An 18174-nucleotide genomic window follows, 5' to 3' on the forward strand; every position below is an offset into this window, starting at 1 on the left:
GTTTTCATCCCAAAGGGCATTCCCAGGACCTCATAAAGCCCAAATGGAGTAATGAAGGCTGAGCGCTCCCGAGCGTCCTCCGTTAGGGGTATCTGCCAGTACCCCTTGCTCAAGTCTAACGTGGTCACAAATTGGGCACTGGCCAGAGGATCCAATAGATCATCAATCCTGGGCATGGGATAAGCATCCCTCTTGGTGGCATCATTTAGACGTCTGTAATCAACGCAGCTTCGTGTTGTACCATCCTTCTTGGGGACCAGGACGACAGGAGAGGCCCAAGAACTGTGAGATGGCTGAATAACTCCCAGTTGTTTCATCTCCTCCAGTTCTTTCTTTATCATGCCTTGAACAGCCTCTGGAACCCGGCAGGCAGCCTGCTGGATGGGGCGTTGTCCGGGGGTTTCCACATGGTGACTGGTGAGAGTAGTCTTCCCCAGCTTTGAGGAGAAAGCAGCAGCCCTCGGCCTTAGTACGGCGACAATACCGTCCTTTTGTATATCCGATAAATGGGAGCCCAGGGGCATTTGTTCCAGTGATCCTCCCGCTTGGGCAACCTGGAGGAGATCTGGGAGATACTCGTCGTCGGCGGTATCACTAGGGGGGTGGCAGACAGCTAGAACAGGCAGAGATTGGTCGTGGTAGTCTTTCAGCATGTTAATGTGGACGGTTTTCTGTCGTCGACCACTAGAGTCCAGGACAATAACATAGTTAGTGTCATTAATTTTCTTGACAACCTGATAAGGGCCTTCCCACACTGCTTGAAGCTTGTTGGCAGGGGAAGCAGTAATCATGAGCACTTGCTGTCCTTCCATAAATTCCCGGTTCCTGGCATTACGGTCATACCAGGTTTTTTGTCTGGACTGGGCCATTCGCTGATGTTCTTTAGCGAAGGTAGCTAGCTGGGTGAGACGGTCTCTGAGCTCTAGAACATAGGGAACGATGGACATTCCGGTACCTGAGATGTCTCCCTCCAAATGTTCTTTCAGAAGAGTGAGAGGCCCACGGACCTTCCGGCTAAACAGTAGTTCGAAGGGAGAGAACCCTGTGGACTCTTGGGGAACCTCCCGATAGGCGAAGAGGAGATGTGGCAGGTACTTTTCCCAGTCTTTTTCAACGTCAACAAAAGCCCTCAGCATATTTTTTAGGGTTCCATTAAAGCGTTCACATAGTCCGTTGGTCTGTGGGTGGTATGGGGTGGTGCGAATGGCTCGAACACCACAGGTATGCCATAGGGACTGGACCAGATCTGACATGAACTGAGTGCCTTGATCCGACAATATTTCACTAGGAAACCCTACCCAGGTAAAGATGGTAACAAGGGCCTCGGCTACCTTTACTGCTGTAATACTGGACAGGGCCACAGCTTCAGGATACCTAGTGGCATAGTCCACCACGGTCAGGATATATTTTTTCCCCGACCTGCTGGGGTAGGCCAGAGGACCTTTGACGTCGACGGCTACACATTGAAATGGTTCCTCAATTATGGGCAGGGATTGCAGGGGTACCTTATGTCGAGCTCCTGGATGCCACATTCGCTGGCACACATCGCAGGTGCAGCAATAATGGGCTACCGACTGCGAGACGCCCGGCCAGTAAAAACTTTGGGTGAGTCTCTTTTCAGTCCTTTTTCTCCCTTGATGCCCAGCCAAGGGGATGTCATGGGCCAGTTGAAGTTGCTGTGCCCTGTACTTCTGAGGGACAATGAGTTGCCTGGTCATTGCGTCAGGGTTGCCCTGGTCACTGCCCTTTGTTACACGATAATACAGTCCGTTTTCTCGAGTGAAGCCATCCCCATTATCTCCCATGTGCCCAGTTTCTGCCTTTCGCCTAAGGGCTGCTAAGGTAGTGTCACCCTCTATTTCTCTCCTAAATTCCTCTCTGTCCCAAGACTCTCCCAATGTAGTAGCAGCGAAAGTATTGCTTACCGACTCTGATGCGGTTCGTGGTGGTTGCTCCCCGGTGGGGTCCGGATGACGTAGTGCTTGAAGGGCCTGTAGTCGGGTCACTGCTCCCACAAATTGGCACTGTAACTCCCCAATGTCGTTTCCAAGGAGGATATCTGCAGGAAGTCCTCCCATAACTCCAATCCAACACAGTTTTTCTCCACAACCATAATCCAAACGCACAGAAGCTCGCTGTACATATTTGCGGGCACCCCCCGCCAGGACAATGGGAATTCCTGGACCCTGGTAAATTGCCTCGAGTCTATCCACATGGGGGTCAGCGATAGTCAAGAATGCCCCCGTGTCTCTAAATCCTGACACTTTGTATCCATCAATAAAGACATCCTGCAGGTGGCGTTGCCGTTGCTCTGAGTAGCTAAAGGACAGAGGCCGGAGTCCGTACACTCCAGGAGGGGTATCTAAGGTGCCGTGGTCGGTGGTCCACTCTGGTGGGGGTGGTGGTAGCTCTTCCTCAGGTGTTGTGGAATGTACAAGATGCACTGGACGAGGTGGGGCTGCGTGGGGCTCCTTTCGAATCCTGGTGGGACAGCCAGACTGCAAATGTCCAGGTTGCCCACACCCATAACACCTCCTATCTGTGATACCCCCAGGTCATGGTCGGAACTGTTGGGGCCTAGGATTGTGAGGCGTGATTGTCATTGGCTTGCGACTAGGTGGAAGGGCAGATATAATTGGAGGGGGACGGGGCGCGGGAGCAGGCCGTGGTTCATTGTCCAGAAGCCTCCTCCATTGCCCCCGGATAGTAAGGGCTTCATCGGCCAGGGCTGCAGCTCTATCCACGGTACACGGCGTGCGCTCCCGGACCCATTCCCGTACCTCTGCAGGGCACTTGGCAAGAAATTGTTCTATAAGGAACGCCTGTATAACATCTTCCACAGTAAAGGGGTTTTCTGCTTCCAGCCATCTCCGACATGCCTCGGACATCTTATGTGCATACATCCTAAACGATCCCCCCGTGGTGCATGGGAGGTCTCTGAACTTGGCCCTATATGAGTCAGGGGTGATCCGTACAGGCTCCCGGATTGTTGGGGTTAGACTCCACATTGTGTTACTCCCTTTTTCAAGCTCCATTGCTTCCTGACTCCGCTGTGCCCGGCGGGCAGCCTCCTCCTTGTACTCCTGAGAGACGCCGGGGCCCAGAACCGCCGTCTCTTCTTCATACCACACAAACCACTGGCTTTTCTGGATGGGGATCCCTGTCTCCAGTGCTCGTCCTTCAGACATCTGGGAGGAGGTGGCCGGGCTAGCGTCAACCAGTAGATCGATTAAGGCCTCTTTAGTCAGTCCCTGGTAGTTCAGGCCCAGGTCTCTGGCTCTCTCCTGTAAAAACTGCATTCAGTCCAATTTCTGTATTCACTCTGTGGGTGGTTCTCCAGTTGTCACGGAGTCCTTCTCTGGTATCACACAAACAACAGAGCAAGTGAAGAGTGAACAATTCCAAGACCTTTATTCAGGCAAAAATACGAAAAGGTCCATATTCAGTCCACCACACAAAGGATAAGATAGTCCAGAATAAGAATGCAGTCCAGTATCAGGATAAAATGTTCAGGGAAACGAGATTCCAAAACTCTAGCACCAGAGGATAAAATGGGTCCTTCTCTCTCTGAAGTGCTGTCTGTACACGATCTTGCCCACACTGGAACTGACTTGTCCAGCTGCTGTTCTCCCCACCCCATTCCTTGTCCAGGGGTAGTCAAAACAAGTTGGGGCGGTTTCCAGGCCTCCCAGAGGAGAACAAAGGGCCTAAGGGATTAATGCACTACAGGGGGTCATCAAGAGACAGATACAGTGAGGCTGTAGACTTACAATGTAATAAGAAAAACACTATGAAAATAACTGAAATAGAAAAATAGGAATATACAAAAAATGATATCCACATAACATATCACACCATCACATGCACCCCATTACAAAAATAATAAATCCAGTACTCACTTCTCTTCCTCCCGGCTCCTGCGCTGCTTCCTGCTCATCTCCTGACAGCGGGCGCCGGGCAGTGACGTCATTGCGCCCGCTGTCAGATGGTGAGAGGGGGATGATGGGAGAAGAAGCGCTCGCTCCTTCTCTCATCAGTGCGGTCACTGCTGGCACAGGGCCCCCCATTGCCTGCTCAGGGGCCCCATAGCGGCCGGACGGCAGAGCAGGGAGATTGGTTCTCCCTGCTCTGCCGAAGAATGTAACTGTATTGGCATGATGCGCACGCCGATGCAGTTACAGTAGGGTAGCTCCAAGAGGGCCCCCTCAGAATGCAGGGCCCGGGGTCACGGCCCCCTCTGCCCCCCCCCCCCGTAGCTACGCTACTCGTTAAAACGCTTTGATCTGTGCCTCTGTGTGTATAGTGCCAGACAATATGTGTTTACAACATTTTTAAATATTTTGAAATAAAGAACGGACAACCACCTCTGTGATACATCCACTATGTGTCCGGCAGCCACCTTTCATTTTTTTTAATTAACATTTCACTGTTGTAAAAACTTCCTAATAAAATTTGTAGAAATAGTCACAGCTGTGAAGAATGCTGCAATTCCATATGGTCACTATGCAGATGGCAGGTTGCAATTTGTAGAAGTCTGTAATCTGGCAATGGATTGCAGGGTGTGATAGAATATCATGTGTCTACTACTAATTCTTCAAGGACTTTAAAACTATTCATATCCTTGCATTGGCGGACACAGACAGAAAAGGGCCCCTGTGCAAAAACAATATATGGGCACTTTGCAGCCCAAGAGCTCCTAAAAATGCAAAATTGCACCTATCTTGGAGGATACGTCCAATCGCAGATAAAGTAATATCGATGACATGGTGATCAGATCACCTGACTACAAATAGCGGTCACATGACCGCAGGTCCTGTATATCACAAATAGAAAAAACATTATATATATTAAAATTCCAAAAAAAAAGGAGAGGTAGGAAGAAAAAAGGGTGGGAGAGAGGGAAGAGGAATAAAACCTAAAAAAATAATATTGATCAAAAAATTATTTTTTTAAACAATCAAGAAGAGAGAAAAGAGGGAGGGAAGATGGAGGGGTCGATAAGAATTTTCAGCAAAGCCACCTACCACATAATCCTTGTCATCCCCTCACTTTAATGTGCCATAGGTGATAGTCTAAAAATAAAGAAGCAAAACCATTAAAAACATACTGATCCAGATAACATGCCAGAATAAATAACATTATTGTAAACATCCAAGAATATTACATTCCAAATTAAGACATTTAGATTAAAGATTCTCCAATTCATAAATCCAACAAAGCACCTTTCTCTTTAAGATTCACAGTCTGCCGCCCCCTTTTCTCTGGATCTACCAGTACACTGTCTAGCACCGTAAACCTATGTGTTTTGGTATTGGTAGGTCAATAAAGCCCATCCTAATTGCGTTTTTATGTTTACTACAGTATTTTTCGGACTATAAGATGCACCGGACCATAAGACGCACCCCAATTTTCAGAAGGAAAATAGGGAACAAAATAATAAGGTGTCAAATAGAATCATAGAATCATAGTATCATAGAATCGTAGAGTTGGAAGGGACCTCCTGGGCCATCTGGTCCAACCCCCTGCTCAAAGCAGGATTTGCTAAATCATCCCAGTCAGATGTCTGTCCAGCCTCTGTTTGAAGACTTCCATTGAAGGAGAACTCACCACTTCTCGTGGCAGCCTGTTCCATTCATTGATCACTCTAACTGTCAAAAAGTTTTTTCTAATATCTAATCTGTGTCTCCTCCCATTCAGTATAGGGGTCCATCTTACAGTCTGAATTCAGCTTACCAGGGAAGGGATCCAGCACAGGTGGAGAAGTGGTCACAGGGGTCGTTCGGTGTTCCAGGCTGGTACGGTGGCCTCTAGGAAATCCCATCCCAAGCTGGTGCGGTGGCAGCTCTGTGCAGGGGCAGGGGTGCTGGGGAAGCGGGGCTGTGCTGGGGCACCGTGCTGTGCTGGGGGCACTGTGCTTGTGTTAGTGGCACTGTGCTGTTGCGCTGTGCTGGGGGTACTGTGCTGTGGGGCTGTGCTGGGGGCATCGTGCTTGTGCTGGGGCACTGTGCTTGTGCTGGGGCACCGTGCTGTGCTGGGGGCACTGTGCTTGTGCTGGGGCACCGTGCTGTGCTGGGGGCACTGTGCTGTGCTGGGGGCACTCTGCTTGTGCTGGGGTGCTGTGCTGGGGACACTGTGCTTGTTCTGGGGGCACTGTGCTGTGAGGCTGTGCTGGGGGCACCGTGCTGTGCTGGGGGGACTGTGCTTGTGCTGGGGCGCTGTGCTGGGGGAACTCTGCTGTGCTCAGGTGCAGGGGCGCTGTGCTCAGATGCAGGGGCAGCATCTCCAGTACAGGGGTAGAGGCTCCGCTGGCATTTCCTCAAAGCCCGGAGGCCCCCGCACATCCGTTGTTGCCATGTTGCGGTGGCCTCCGGGAACATGGACACCGAGAAGATGGCCGCCGGTCCGGGTACTGCGCATGCTCAGGTTCAGATCTCGTCCCGAGATCTCGGGAGATGAGATCTCGTTGCCGAGATTTGAATCTCGTCTCCTGAGATCTCGGGACGAGATCTGTACCTGAGAATGCGCAGTACCCGGACCGGCCGCCATCTTCCCGGTGTCCATGTTCCCGGATGCCACCGCAACATGGCAGCAACGGATGTGCGGGGGCCTCCGGGCTTTGAGGAAATGCCGGCGCCAGCGGAGCCCCCCATGCCGCTGCCCCTGCACCGGAGCACAGCCCACCACAGAGCCATGCCGCACCCGCCGCACCCGCACCAGTGTGAGTATATTGCGACCATAAGACGCACCCCCCCACTTTCCCCAAAAAATTTTTTGGGAAAAAGTGCGTCTTATGGTCCGAAAAATACGGTAATATGTGCTTGTATTTCCATAGTGGTCTCATCCACATAGAACAACCCACGAGGACAAGATATCAAATACATTTCAAAATTAGATGAACACGTGTATCTAATTCTTTTTTTTATACTCTTACCAATCCTTAGGTGGGATAAAGAATCTCCCTTCAACATATTGCTACAGCACGTACAAGCTAAGCATGGAAAATTGCCCATCCCAGGGGTACCCAGTGTTGTTTGCAGCGTCGGACTGGAACACCTTGGGCCCACCAGAGAAAATCATTCTTGGGGCCCACTATGTAGCTGCATAGAGTTAAATACCAGACCACCAATTATGCGGTAAAACACGCTAATATCCGGGTATAATATAAGGTTGTACATGTCTTAATTATGTAGCAGGAGTTGGGGTAGCCCCCTCATAGAATATAAAGCAGCCCCCTCACATAGTATAATGCAGCCATCTCATAGAATATAATGCAGCCATCTCATAGAATATAATACTGCCCCCCTCAAAGGGTATAATACTGCCCCCCTCATAGGGAATAATGCACCCCCTCATAGGGTATAATACTGCCCCCCTCATAGGGTATAATGCACCCCCTCATAGGGTATAATGCACCCCCTCATAGGGTATAATACTGCCCCCTCATAGGGTATAATACTGCCCCCCTCATAGGGTATAATACTGCCCCCCTCATAGGGAATAATGCACCCCCTCATAGGGAATAATGCTGCCCTCCTCATAGGGTATAATGCTGCCTCCTCATAGGGTATAATGCTGCCCCCTCATAGGGTATAATGCTGCCTCCTCATAGGGTATAATGCTGCCCCCTCATAGGGTATAATACTGCCCCCTCATAGGGTATAATACTGCCCCCCTCATAGGGAATAATGCACCCCCTCATAGGGTATAATGCTGCCTCCTCATAGGGTATAATGCTGCCTCCTCATAGGGTATAATGCTGCCCCCTCATAGGGTATAATACTGCCCCCCTCATAGGGAATAATGCACCCCCTCATAGGGAATAATGCACCCCCTCATAGGGAATAATGCTGCCCTCCTCATAGGGTATAATGCTGCCTCCTCATAGGGTATAATGCTGCCCCCTCATAGGGTATAATACTGCCCCCCTCATAGGGAATAATGCACCCCCTCATAGGGTATAATGCTATATAGATATATAGATATAGAGTTAGATCGATATAGATAGATAGAAAGATAGATGTAGAAATAGATAGATATAGAGATGGATAGTAGATAATGGATAGAAAGTAGATAATGGATAGATATAGATAGAAAGATTCATAGAGATAGATAGAGATAGATATAAAGATAGATATAGAAAGAAATATAGATAGATAGATAGATAGATCGATAGGTAGATAGATATAGATAGAAAATAGATAATGGATAGATAGATAGATAGATAGATAGATAGATAGATAGATAGATAGATATAGAGATAGATAGCTATAGATAGAAAGATATAGAGATAGATATATAGATAGAGATAGATAATAGATAGGGATAGATAATAGATAGAGATATACAGATATAATAATAATAATATAGACATATATAGATAGATATAGAGATAAATATATATAGATAGATGGCTATAAATAAAAATAGATATAGATATATATATATATAGAGATAATAGATATAGAGATAGATAGATAGATAGATAGATAGATATAGAGATAGATATAGAGACAGATAGATATAGAAAGATAGATATAGAGATAGATATAGAGATAATAGCTAGATATAGAGATATGTATAGAGATTGATAGATATAGAGTTAGAAAGATAGATAGATATAGAGAGAGATATATAGAGATAGATAGAGATAGCTAGATAGATAGATGGATAGATAGATATAGATAATAGAGATGATAGATATAATAGATAGATATAGAGATAGATATAGAGATAGATGGATAGATCAATAGATAGATAGATAAAGAGAGAGATAGAGATAGATAGATAATGAGATATAGAGATAGATATAGAGATATAGTGTTAGATAGAAAGATAGATATAGAGATAGATAGATATAGAGATAGATATGGATATAGAGATAACAGATAGATATAGAGATAGATAGATAGATAGATATAGAGATAGATAGATAGATAGATATAGAGATAATAGATAGATAGATAGATATAGAGATAATATATAGATAGCTAGAGAGAGATATAGAGATAGATATAGAGAGAAACAGATATAGATATAGAGATAGATATAGAGATAGATAGGTAGATAGATATAGAGATAATAGATAGATATAGAGATAGATAGATATAGATATAAAGATAGATAGAGATAGAGAGAGCGGTAGATAGAGAGAGAGATAGATATAGAGAGATAGATACAGAGATTGATAAATAGATAGAGATAGATATAGATAATAGATAGAGATAGATAGATAATAAATATAGAGATAACAGATAGATATAGAGATAGAGTAAGATAGAAAGATATAGAGATAGGTAGATATAGATAATAGAGATAGCTAGATAGATAGACATAATAGATAGATATAGATATAGATATATAGATAGATAGAAAGATAGATATAGAGATAGATGTAGAGATAGATATAGAGATAGAGCGATAGATAGATAGATATAGATATAGATAATAGAGATAAATAGATAGATAGATAGATAGAGAAAGATAGATAGATAGATATAGAGATAGATATAGAGATAGATAGATATATATACAGAGAGATAGATATAGAGATAGAGATAAATAGATAGATATAGAGAGAGATATAGAGAGAAATAGATATAGATATAGAGATAATAGATATATATATAGAGATAGATATATATAGATATAGCGAGAGATAGATACAGAGAAAAGATATAGAGATAAGTAGAGAAAGATAGATAGATATATAGATATAGAGATAGAAAGATAGATATAGAGATAGAGCGATAGAAGATATACAGAGAGATAGATATAGAGATAGATAGAGATATATAGATAGATAGCTATAGAGAGAGATATAGAGATAGATATAGAAATAGATATAGATATAGAGATAGATATAGATATAGATATATAGATATAAAGATAGATATAGAGATAGATATAGATATAGAGATAGAGCGATAGATAGCGAGAGATATAGATATATAGATAGATACAGAGAAAAGATATAGAGATAGATAACGGATAGATAAATAGATAGATAGGTATAGAGATAGATAGATATAGATATTAGATAGAGATATATATAGATAAAGATAGATAGATATAGATGGTAGCTAGATAGATAATAAATATAGAGATAATAGATATAGAGATAAGAGTAAGATAGATATAGAGATAGATAGATAGACATAATAGATAGATATAGAGATATATATAGAAAGATATAGAGATAGATAGATAGATATAGAGATAGATGTAGAGATAGAAAGATAGATATAAAGATAGAGCGATAGATAGAGATAGATATAGAAATAGATAGATATAGATAATGGATAGAGATAGATATAGAGATAGATAGATATAGATAATAGATAGAGATAGAAAGATAGATAGATATAAGAGAGATAGAGAGAGAGATATATAGAGATATAGAGATAGATAGAGAGAGAGACAGATAGAGAGAGCGAGAGAGATATAAAAAAAAAACCAAAACACAATACTCACCTCTCCTCCTCGCTCCCACGCTGATCCCGGCTTCAGTGTCAGGAGCTGCCCCCTCTGCCAGACACACAGCGGGTGCGCGATGTAGTGACGTCATCGCGCACTGGCTGTGAGCCAGGAGCAGAGAGGACTGAGGGCGGCGCCGGCCCTGATGCAGAGCGGCTTACTGGGCTGGGGGCGGGGCCTCTGGGGGGTGGAGACCTGAAATGATATTCACTGCTTCGCAGTGAATATTCATTTCTCTTTAGCAGCGGGGACGGGGCTCCTGCCTCCTGACACCCGCTGCTGCTCCGCTGGCAGGGGCCCCCATAGCAGCTGCATGGTGTGCGACACACCACTGGCTGGGGGCCCCTGGAGCAGCGGGGGCCCTAGGCAACTGCTGGCCCTGTATGCCTGCAGGTGCCAGGGCCCACCAGATGCCAGGGCCCACCGGAGAATCCTCCGGTGGGCCAGTCCGCTGGTTGTTTGTAATGTTTTTTTACTAGACCCAATATCTAACAAAACAATAAAAAGAGGATGTTGTTCTTATCAGATGATTTCACAAATAAATAAGTACTTTGACGACCACAGTAGAACTTGTTAATGTGAACTGTAATTATGTATAGACCTCACTGACCAAAATGGAAGGCAAGGAGTTCCTCCATGCCCCCTTCCCACAAAAGTAAAACACCATCAATATAGCACCACCATCTACAGACATGGCACCACCTAGAAGAACTGTACAAGAACCTATCCTTGAAGACAGCCATGTAGATGTTAGCATATGTGGGGCCCACATTGGAACCCATGGCTGTCTGTTGTGAATTCGTTTTCTGGCCTACCTCTGGTTACTGGTGAAGGTAGTGGAGCTGGTTATATTGTGTAAAATAATGCGTATTCTTGTAAAATACTTAGGACTAGTTACCAGATAAAATGTAGTGGTTTATTTGGATTCTTCCATCAAAGAAAAGATTATTACAGAAAAACATAAAAATAGGTGCATGATTATAAAGAGATTGTCCATTTGTCCATAGCAAAGCTTGTCACCTTCTTTCTCTGGGATCTCACATGGCAAATGGCATCTGTCTCTCTTCGGCTTCTCACGTAGCCATCAAGTGAAATACCAGCTGTCCATAATGTCATGTCCGAGCAAGGATGACTCCTCGAATGTGTTTCATGGCAATAGGGAAGGAGCAAGCAAGCGCCCTCTAGAGTTAGCCATGAATTATATACGTCTCTTAAAGCACGTGATCTCTACATATGGAGTTGACTTTTAACATGAGCTAAACTTAAATATGTAGTGGAGCTGACATGAGCTAAACTTCCAAGAATAACCTATGTAGTGTCAGCTAAAGCAATGTACAGAACTGGGTATAATAAGAATACAACTCCATAACTAATATATATAAATCCATAACTAATAATATTTAACATATTGACAGAGGGGTTGCGAGTTCTCTTTCCGGGCTCCCTCTGGTGGTTACTGGAGGTAATGGAGCTGATCTAATTAACAGAGGCCTGCCACCTGATAATGAGGAGGATGACTGGAGATCTGGAGTTTCTGACTGGATTTAAGACAGTCGACTCCCTCGATCCCTGCTGGTGATTTTTTCCTGCCTCCTGAGGTCTTAGTTTCAAGCTCAGTCCCTCCATGCTCAGCTAAGTGTTCTTTTGTTATTGTTCACATTTAATCTGGTTTTGTCTATTTCAGTTTTGTGTGTTCAGCCAGCTCTGGCTGGGGCTGTGCTGAATTTCCATCCTTATGTTACTGCTTGTGCCAGTTTGTTTTTGTCCCTTATTAGATTGGCCTCTTTTTGCTCTGCTTTCAGAATATACCAGAGTGCTGATATAGTGGGCAAAGTCTAGTGACTTCAGTATTTTTCTATCAGACGTGTTGGGCATTTTTTGCAGGCTTTTTTGCGTGATTGCAGGCAGAGTCTTTCCTTTCCTGTCCTGTCTAGTTAGTGTGGGCCCCATCGTTTGCTCAGTCTATTTTCCTATCTGCGTTTGTGTTTTCATCTTGTCTCACTGACAATATATGTTTGGGGGCTATCTATTCCTTTGGGGTCTGCTCTGGGGCAGTTTAGATTTCCCCTTTCTTACTTTAGGCTTATTTAGTTCTCCGGCTGTGTCGAGGCGTCTAGGATCATCGTAGGTACGCTCCACGGCTACTGCTAGTTGTGTGGATAGGATCAGGGGTCTGCAATCCGCTTAGTTACCAACCTCTCTGGTTTTCTGTGGCTTAGCTTGGTCTTGCTTTCCTCCTCGGTGACCCAATCATAACAGCTGTCCCCCTTCTCTGCAGGAAATACTCATGCCCTAGACAACCCCTTTAAACCCCTACAAGGAGCTATGTACTTTCCCATAAAAAATCCCCATGTTTCGACCTTATAGTCTCCATCAGCAACAGCTTATGCCTTTCTGGACTATAGACTAATTATTGGTACTAAAGCAATGGAGAAAAATGTGGTGAAGTGGCAGAGGTCAGAGCAGGTGGAAATACTTTCATAACTGGATACATATAGGAGGTTGGGGCAGGCAGTAGGCATTGCCAGAAACAACATTGGATGAATATCGGAAACTTCCAAAATGTCATTACACTGTGTGCAGAATTATTTGGCAAGTTGTATTTGAGAGGATTCTTTTTATTATTGAACAACAACTATGTTCTCAATCAACCCAAAAGACTCATAAATATCAAAGCTTAATATTTTTGGAAGTTGGAATGGGTTTTTTTGAGATTTGGCTATCTTAGGAGGATATCTGTTTGTGCAGGTAACTATTACTGTGCAGATTTAATAGTCAACTTAATAAAAAACAAATATATACCCATCTCACTTATTTATTTTCATCAGGTAAACCAATAGAGCATCACAAATTTAGAAATAAACATTTCTGACATTCAAAAGCAAAACAAAAAAAAATCAGTGACCAATATAGCCACCTTTCCTTAGGATGACACTCAAAAGTCTTCCATCCATTGATTCTGTCAGTTGCTTGATCTGTTTACGATCAACATTGTGTGCAGCAGCCACCACAGCCTCCCAGACACTGTTCCAAGAGGTGTACTGTTTTCCCTCCCTGTAGATCTCACATTTTATGAGCGACCTCAGGTTCTCTATGGGGATCAGATCAGGTGAACAAGGAGTCCATGTCATTGTTTTTTCTTCTTTTAGACCTTTACTGGCCAGCCACGCTGTGGAGTATTTGGATGCATGTGATGGAGCATTGTCCTGCATGAAAATCATGTTTTTCTTGAATGATACCAACTTCTTCCTGTACCACTGTTTGAAGGTGTCTTCCAGAAACTGGCAGTAGGTTTGGGAGTTGAGCTTCACTCCATTCTCAACCCTAAAAGGTCCCACAAGTTCATCTTTGATTATACCAGCCCATACCAGTACCCCACCTCCACCTTGCTGGTGTCTGATTCGGAGTGGAGCTCTCTGCCCTTTACTGATCCAGCCTCAGGCCCATCCATCTGGCCCATCAAGAGTCACTCTCATTTCATCAGTCCATAAAACCTTAGAAAAATCAGTCTTAAGATATTCCTTGGCCCAGTCTTGATGTTTTATCTTATGTTTCTTGCTCAAAGGTGGTCATTTTTCAGCCTTCCTTACCTTGGCCATGTCCCTGAGTATGGCACACCTTGTGCTTTTTGATACTCCAGTAACATTGCAGCTCTGAAATATGGCAAAACTAGTAGCAAATGGCATCTTGGCAGCGTCAGGCTTGATTTTCCTCAATTGATGGACAGTTATTTTGCGCCTTTTTATATCAACACGCTTCTTGCGACCCTGTTGGCTATTTGCCATGAAACGCTTGATTGTTTGGTGATCACACTTCAAAAGTTTGGCAATTTCAAGACTGCTGCATCCCTCTGCAAGACATCTCACAATTTTTGACTTTTCAGTCTGTCAAGTCTCTCTTCTGACCCATTTTGCCAAAGGAAAGGAAGTTGCCTAATAATTAAGCACACCTTATATAGGGTGTTGATGTCATTAGACCACACCCCTCCTCGTTATAGAGATGCAAATCACCTGATTTACATAATTGGCAGTTGGCTTTCAAGCCTATACAGCTTGGAGTAGGACAACATGTATAAAAAGGATGATGTGAGCAAAATACTCATTTGCCTAATAATTCTGCACAAAGTGTATTGCTTAGGCACTAAGCGATATGAGATGGATACAATTTACATATTTTTTTAGAATCGTATGACAATCTGATACCTGACAAGTTCAGTTAGTGCTAGATTAAAGAATTTTGGAGCTCCTATTCTTAAACAAACTTTAAGTAGATCCAAAACACAAAACTTTTCTTTACAATCCCTAAAAGGTGATTACGCTTCACAGTCTTCTCCCTTTATTGTTGTAAGATGATGATCCAGAGGCTTTGTCAGAACCACGAACAGGAATGTGTTTTATGAGAACATTCTGTGTTCCTATGGATACTCAATTACTTACAGTTCCACAGAAATTTAATAAGTGCGACATGACGTTCCGACAGTTCTTTGGATAATGTGGTAAAATGGAATCAAAATGTATAACATATTTCTAAATTAATGTAGTCTGCTTATAAAATATCACAGATGAAGGAATTTATCTAGTGTCTACACCCCACTAATCACAAATGCAGTGAAACCTCTCCAAAAGACCATTTCCTTTGAAGACAGCGCCCTTATCCAGATCACATTTCCCATGAAAGATTTTCACTTTTACCATATATTATGTATACTGGGCATTTTCTAAGAGAAGACCACTTTTTGAAGCAATTTTCTTTGGTAATTCTCAAAGGATAAATAAAAATTGCAAATCAAAAAGGCAAACATGGTAGCGGTTACTGCTGTGGATTTGTCTTACACAGTATTGCTGTCATTGCTACATTGCCGTTAACTCTATGCTGTTAGAAATCAGACATTACTGGCACATTAATATCAACCTGAGCAAAGTCTACAAAATCCTAGGTTCAATTATAACACATTCAAAACCACACGTGTGAACATGGACGTGCAAAAATGTCCAGTACACCACCAAAGAACCAAACCAGCGAAAAGGTTCATTAAAAAATCATGTTTAATTAATATATTTTTTAAATAAATGAACCAATGTCATACATAATTATCTACAAGGTGCCTCACAATAATAGGAAAAAAGGACCACCAAGGCACTAAAAATGCATTGAAATTTTAGAAAAAATATCCCTTAGAATCCACTGACAGCAATGGAAAATAACAGCTAATGCAGTTATATATAGTAATAAGACTCCATGATCCAATACGACATGTACACAGGGAAACAGGAAAAAATTACTCAATTTAAAATCCCATGTGACTACCCACCAGATACATAAGGTACTCAAAAATTAAATTGTATTGCATATTACCTCAATTGGAGTCAGATATACAATGGCGCACGGGAACCCAGTAAAGTGCTAAGTGCTGATGGCGTCCTTTCCCACCCCAATGCACGTTTCGTGATTCCTTCTTCAGGGGGCGTGTATAGATGTGGGGAATCATGTGATATAAATAGGAGTGTGCGACCAATTGCGCGCCGCTATTAAAATTGCCCATTACATGCAGCTGTATAGGGAAATCAATTGTCCGGATATATGTAGCGCATCGTCTGCTCTGCGCATGACCATAAGACAGGCCCTCTGCCCCCGGTAGTTGGAGACCAGCGCCATCAATGTAATGATGGCGGTGCGTTCCAGCGCACCATGAAACCGGAAGTCGTCAGACCCTAGTCACCACCCAGCAAACAGCACGCTCATCCGAGAAAATTGCTTGCCGTGTAATTCCCTAAAGAGAGTGCAAAGAGGAAACAAGGCCAAAGAAGCGGCACATTATTGGCACATTGCTTACTTTTCTTTTACTATGTGTTGCACAATGTTCCTGAGATTTCTAACCAAATGGGCAATACGGCACAGCTACTGAACTACAAATACCTATCATTTCACTACCACTGTTTATCCGACAATGTTTGTAACTATAGTGGTATTGAGTAACCTAAAAGCCACACTCCATTCTATTTAGCGCAATAAACCAGAAAGTGAATGTACTTCTTAAATAAAATTAAAAAACATCTGTCCGTAGGATCTACCCTCCTAAGCCGTCTATATGGGCATGTAGATCACAGGAAGCTGAATACAATGATACCTTGAAATCTGCAATCTGATGTCTTATTCCAGAGAAATCAATGTTTATCTTATATGTAGATAAGCTGTTCGGGACTATGGGTCGGACATAGATCTCCCTGAGAATCTGACCACACAGCTTATTATAAATGAAAGGAGGCGTTACCAGTGTGAGACATGTAACTAACACAGAACAGTAATACTGAACTTTGTCTCATAACAAACACCTTAGAAGCTACAGCTCTGCTGTATTACAGCACTGTCTGCCTGTGAGATGGAAGCTGAGAGGAACCTGCAGATGAGTCAGGTATAATCACACACAGTTCTGCAGTGAGATCAAGAGAGCAGAGAGTGGCCATTACACATCTCACTGGTAACACTGGTAACCATTACACAGCACACTTGTAATGTTACCTTATATTTATAGTAATCTCTGGAGGCAGATTCTCATGCAAATCAGTGTCAGACTCATAGTCCTGAACAGCTCATTTTCATATAAGAAAAACATGGATTTCTCTGGAATAAGACTCTGGATCGCAGATCTTTTTATTCAACTTCTTATGACCTACATGCCCATTTAGCTGGCTTAGGAGGGTTGATCCTACTGATAGATTTCCTTTAAAAATTAACAATGACAGTGCTATTATCTCTATATATAAAAATGAATGTATGTATGTGTGTATCACCAACCAATCACGAAGCATCTTTCATTTCACCAGAGCTGTTCAAAAGAAGCTCAGCTATGATTGGTTACAATGGTCAACAGTTTTCCTTGCAACCAATCACTAAGCATCTCTCATTTCACCAGAGCTGGCTAACAGTAACTGAGCTGTGATTGGCTGCTATGAGCAAGTTTTCCCACTTGACAACACCTCAGCAGACACTGACATGAAGGGAGAAATCTAGCATCCCCAGGAACATAAGCTCCCAGCCATTGTCTGCCCCCCAGAAAGGAGCACAGAGCACATGACAGAAATGAATCCCCCCTCCCGTGGATCAATGGTATGCAAGTTAGGGCAAATCGACCCAGCATTTTGGTACTGACCCCAGGCCTTTCTTAAAGGGATCTCTGGTATGGAGTCAGGGCAATTGCCTTCATATGCTCTGGTACTGACCCCAGGCTTCTCTTAAAGGGATCTCCTGTACGGAAGTTAGGGCAAATCCCTCAGTGCTCTGATTCTGACCCCAGGGTTCTATTAAAGGGATCATTGGTATGCAAGTCAGGGCAAATCCACTCAGCGCTCTGGTTCTGATCCCAGGCTTTCTTAAAGGGATCTCTGGTATGGAAGTTAGAGTAAATCCCTCAGCGCTCTGATTCTCACCCCACGGTTCTATTAAAGGGATCATTGGTATGGAAGTCAGGGCAAATCCACTCAGCGCTCTGGTTCTGACGCCAGGCCTCTCTTAAAGGGATCCCCGGTATGGAAGTTAGGACCATTCCACTCAGCGCTCTGGTTCTGACCCCAGGCTGACGGGATGATGTGGGATATTAGGGGGAGTAGTATGGTGGCTCTGACTGACAGGATGATGCGGGATATTAGGGGTAGTAGTCTGGTGGCTCTTGCTGATGGGATGATGTGCAATATTAGGGGTAGT

General features: G+C 43.6%; 1 protein-coding gene across 2 annotated transcripts in view; it reads right to left on the reverse strand.

The window, feature by feature from the left end:
* The window catches only part of SLC51B (SLC51 subunit beta), an 86851-nt gene that overhangs the window by 44213 nt on the left and 24464 nt on the right, over positions 1-18174 (reverse strand). The window contains exons 1-2 of one of the 2 annotated variants that reach the window (XM_073568858.1): positions 5734-6258; positions 5025-5072 (exon numbers count right to left, since the gene is read on the reverse strand). The gene's annotated coding sequence lies outside the window, so the exon portion shown is untranslated. Of the gene's footprint in view, positions 1-5024; positions 5073-5733; positions 6259-18174 lie in introns of those variants that run through there. The other variant, XM_073568857.1, reaches the window with a different exon arrangement.

This window comes from Dendrobates tinctorius, unplaced genomic scaffold, assembly GCF_039654945.1.
Source record: "Dendrobates tinctorius isolate UK_male_01 unplaced genomic scaffold, ASM3965494v1 ptg000022l, whole genome shotgun sequence".
NCBI lineage: Eukaryota > Metazoa > Chordata > Amphibia > Anura > Dendrobatidae > Dendrobates > Dendrobates tinctorius.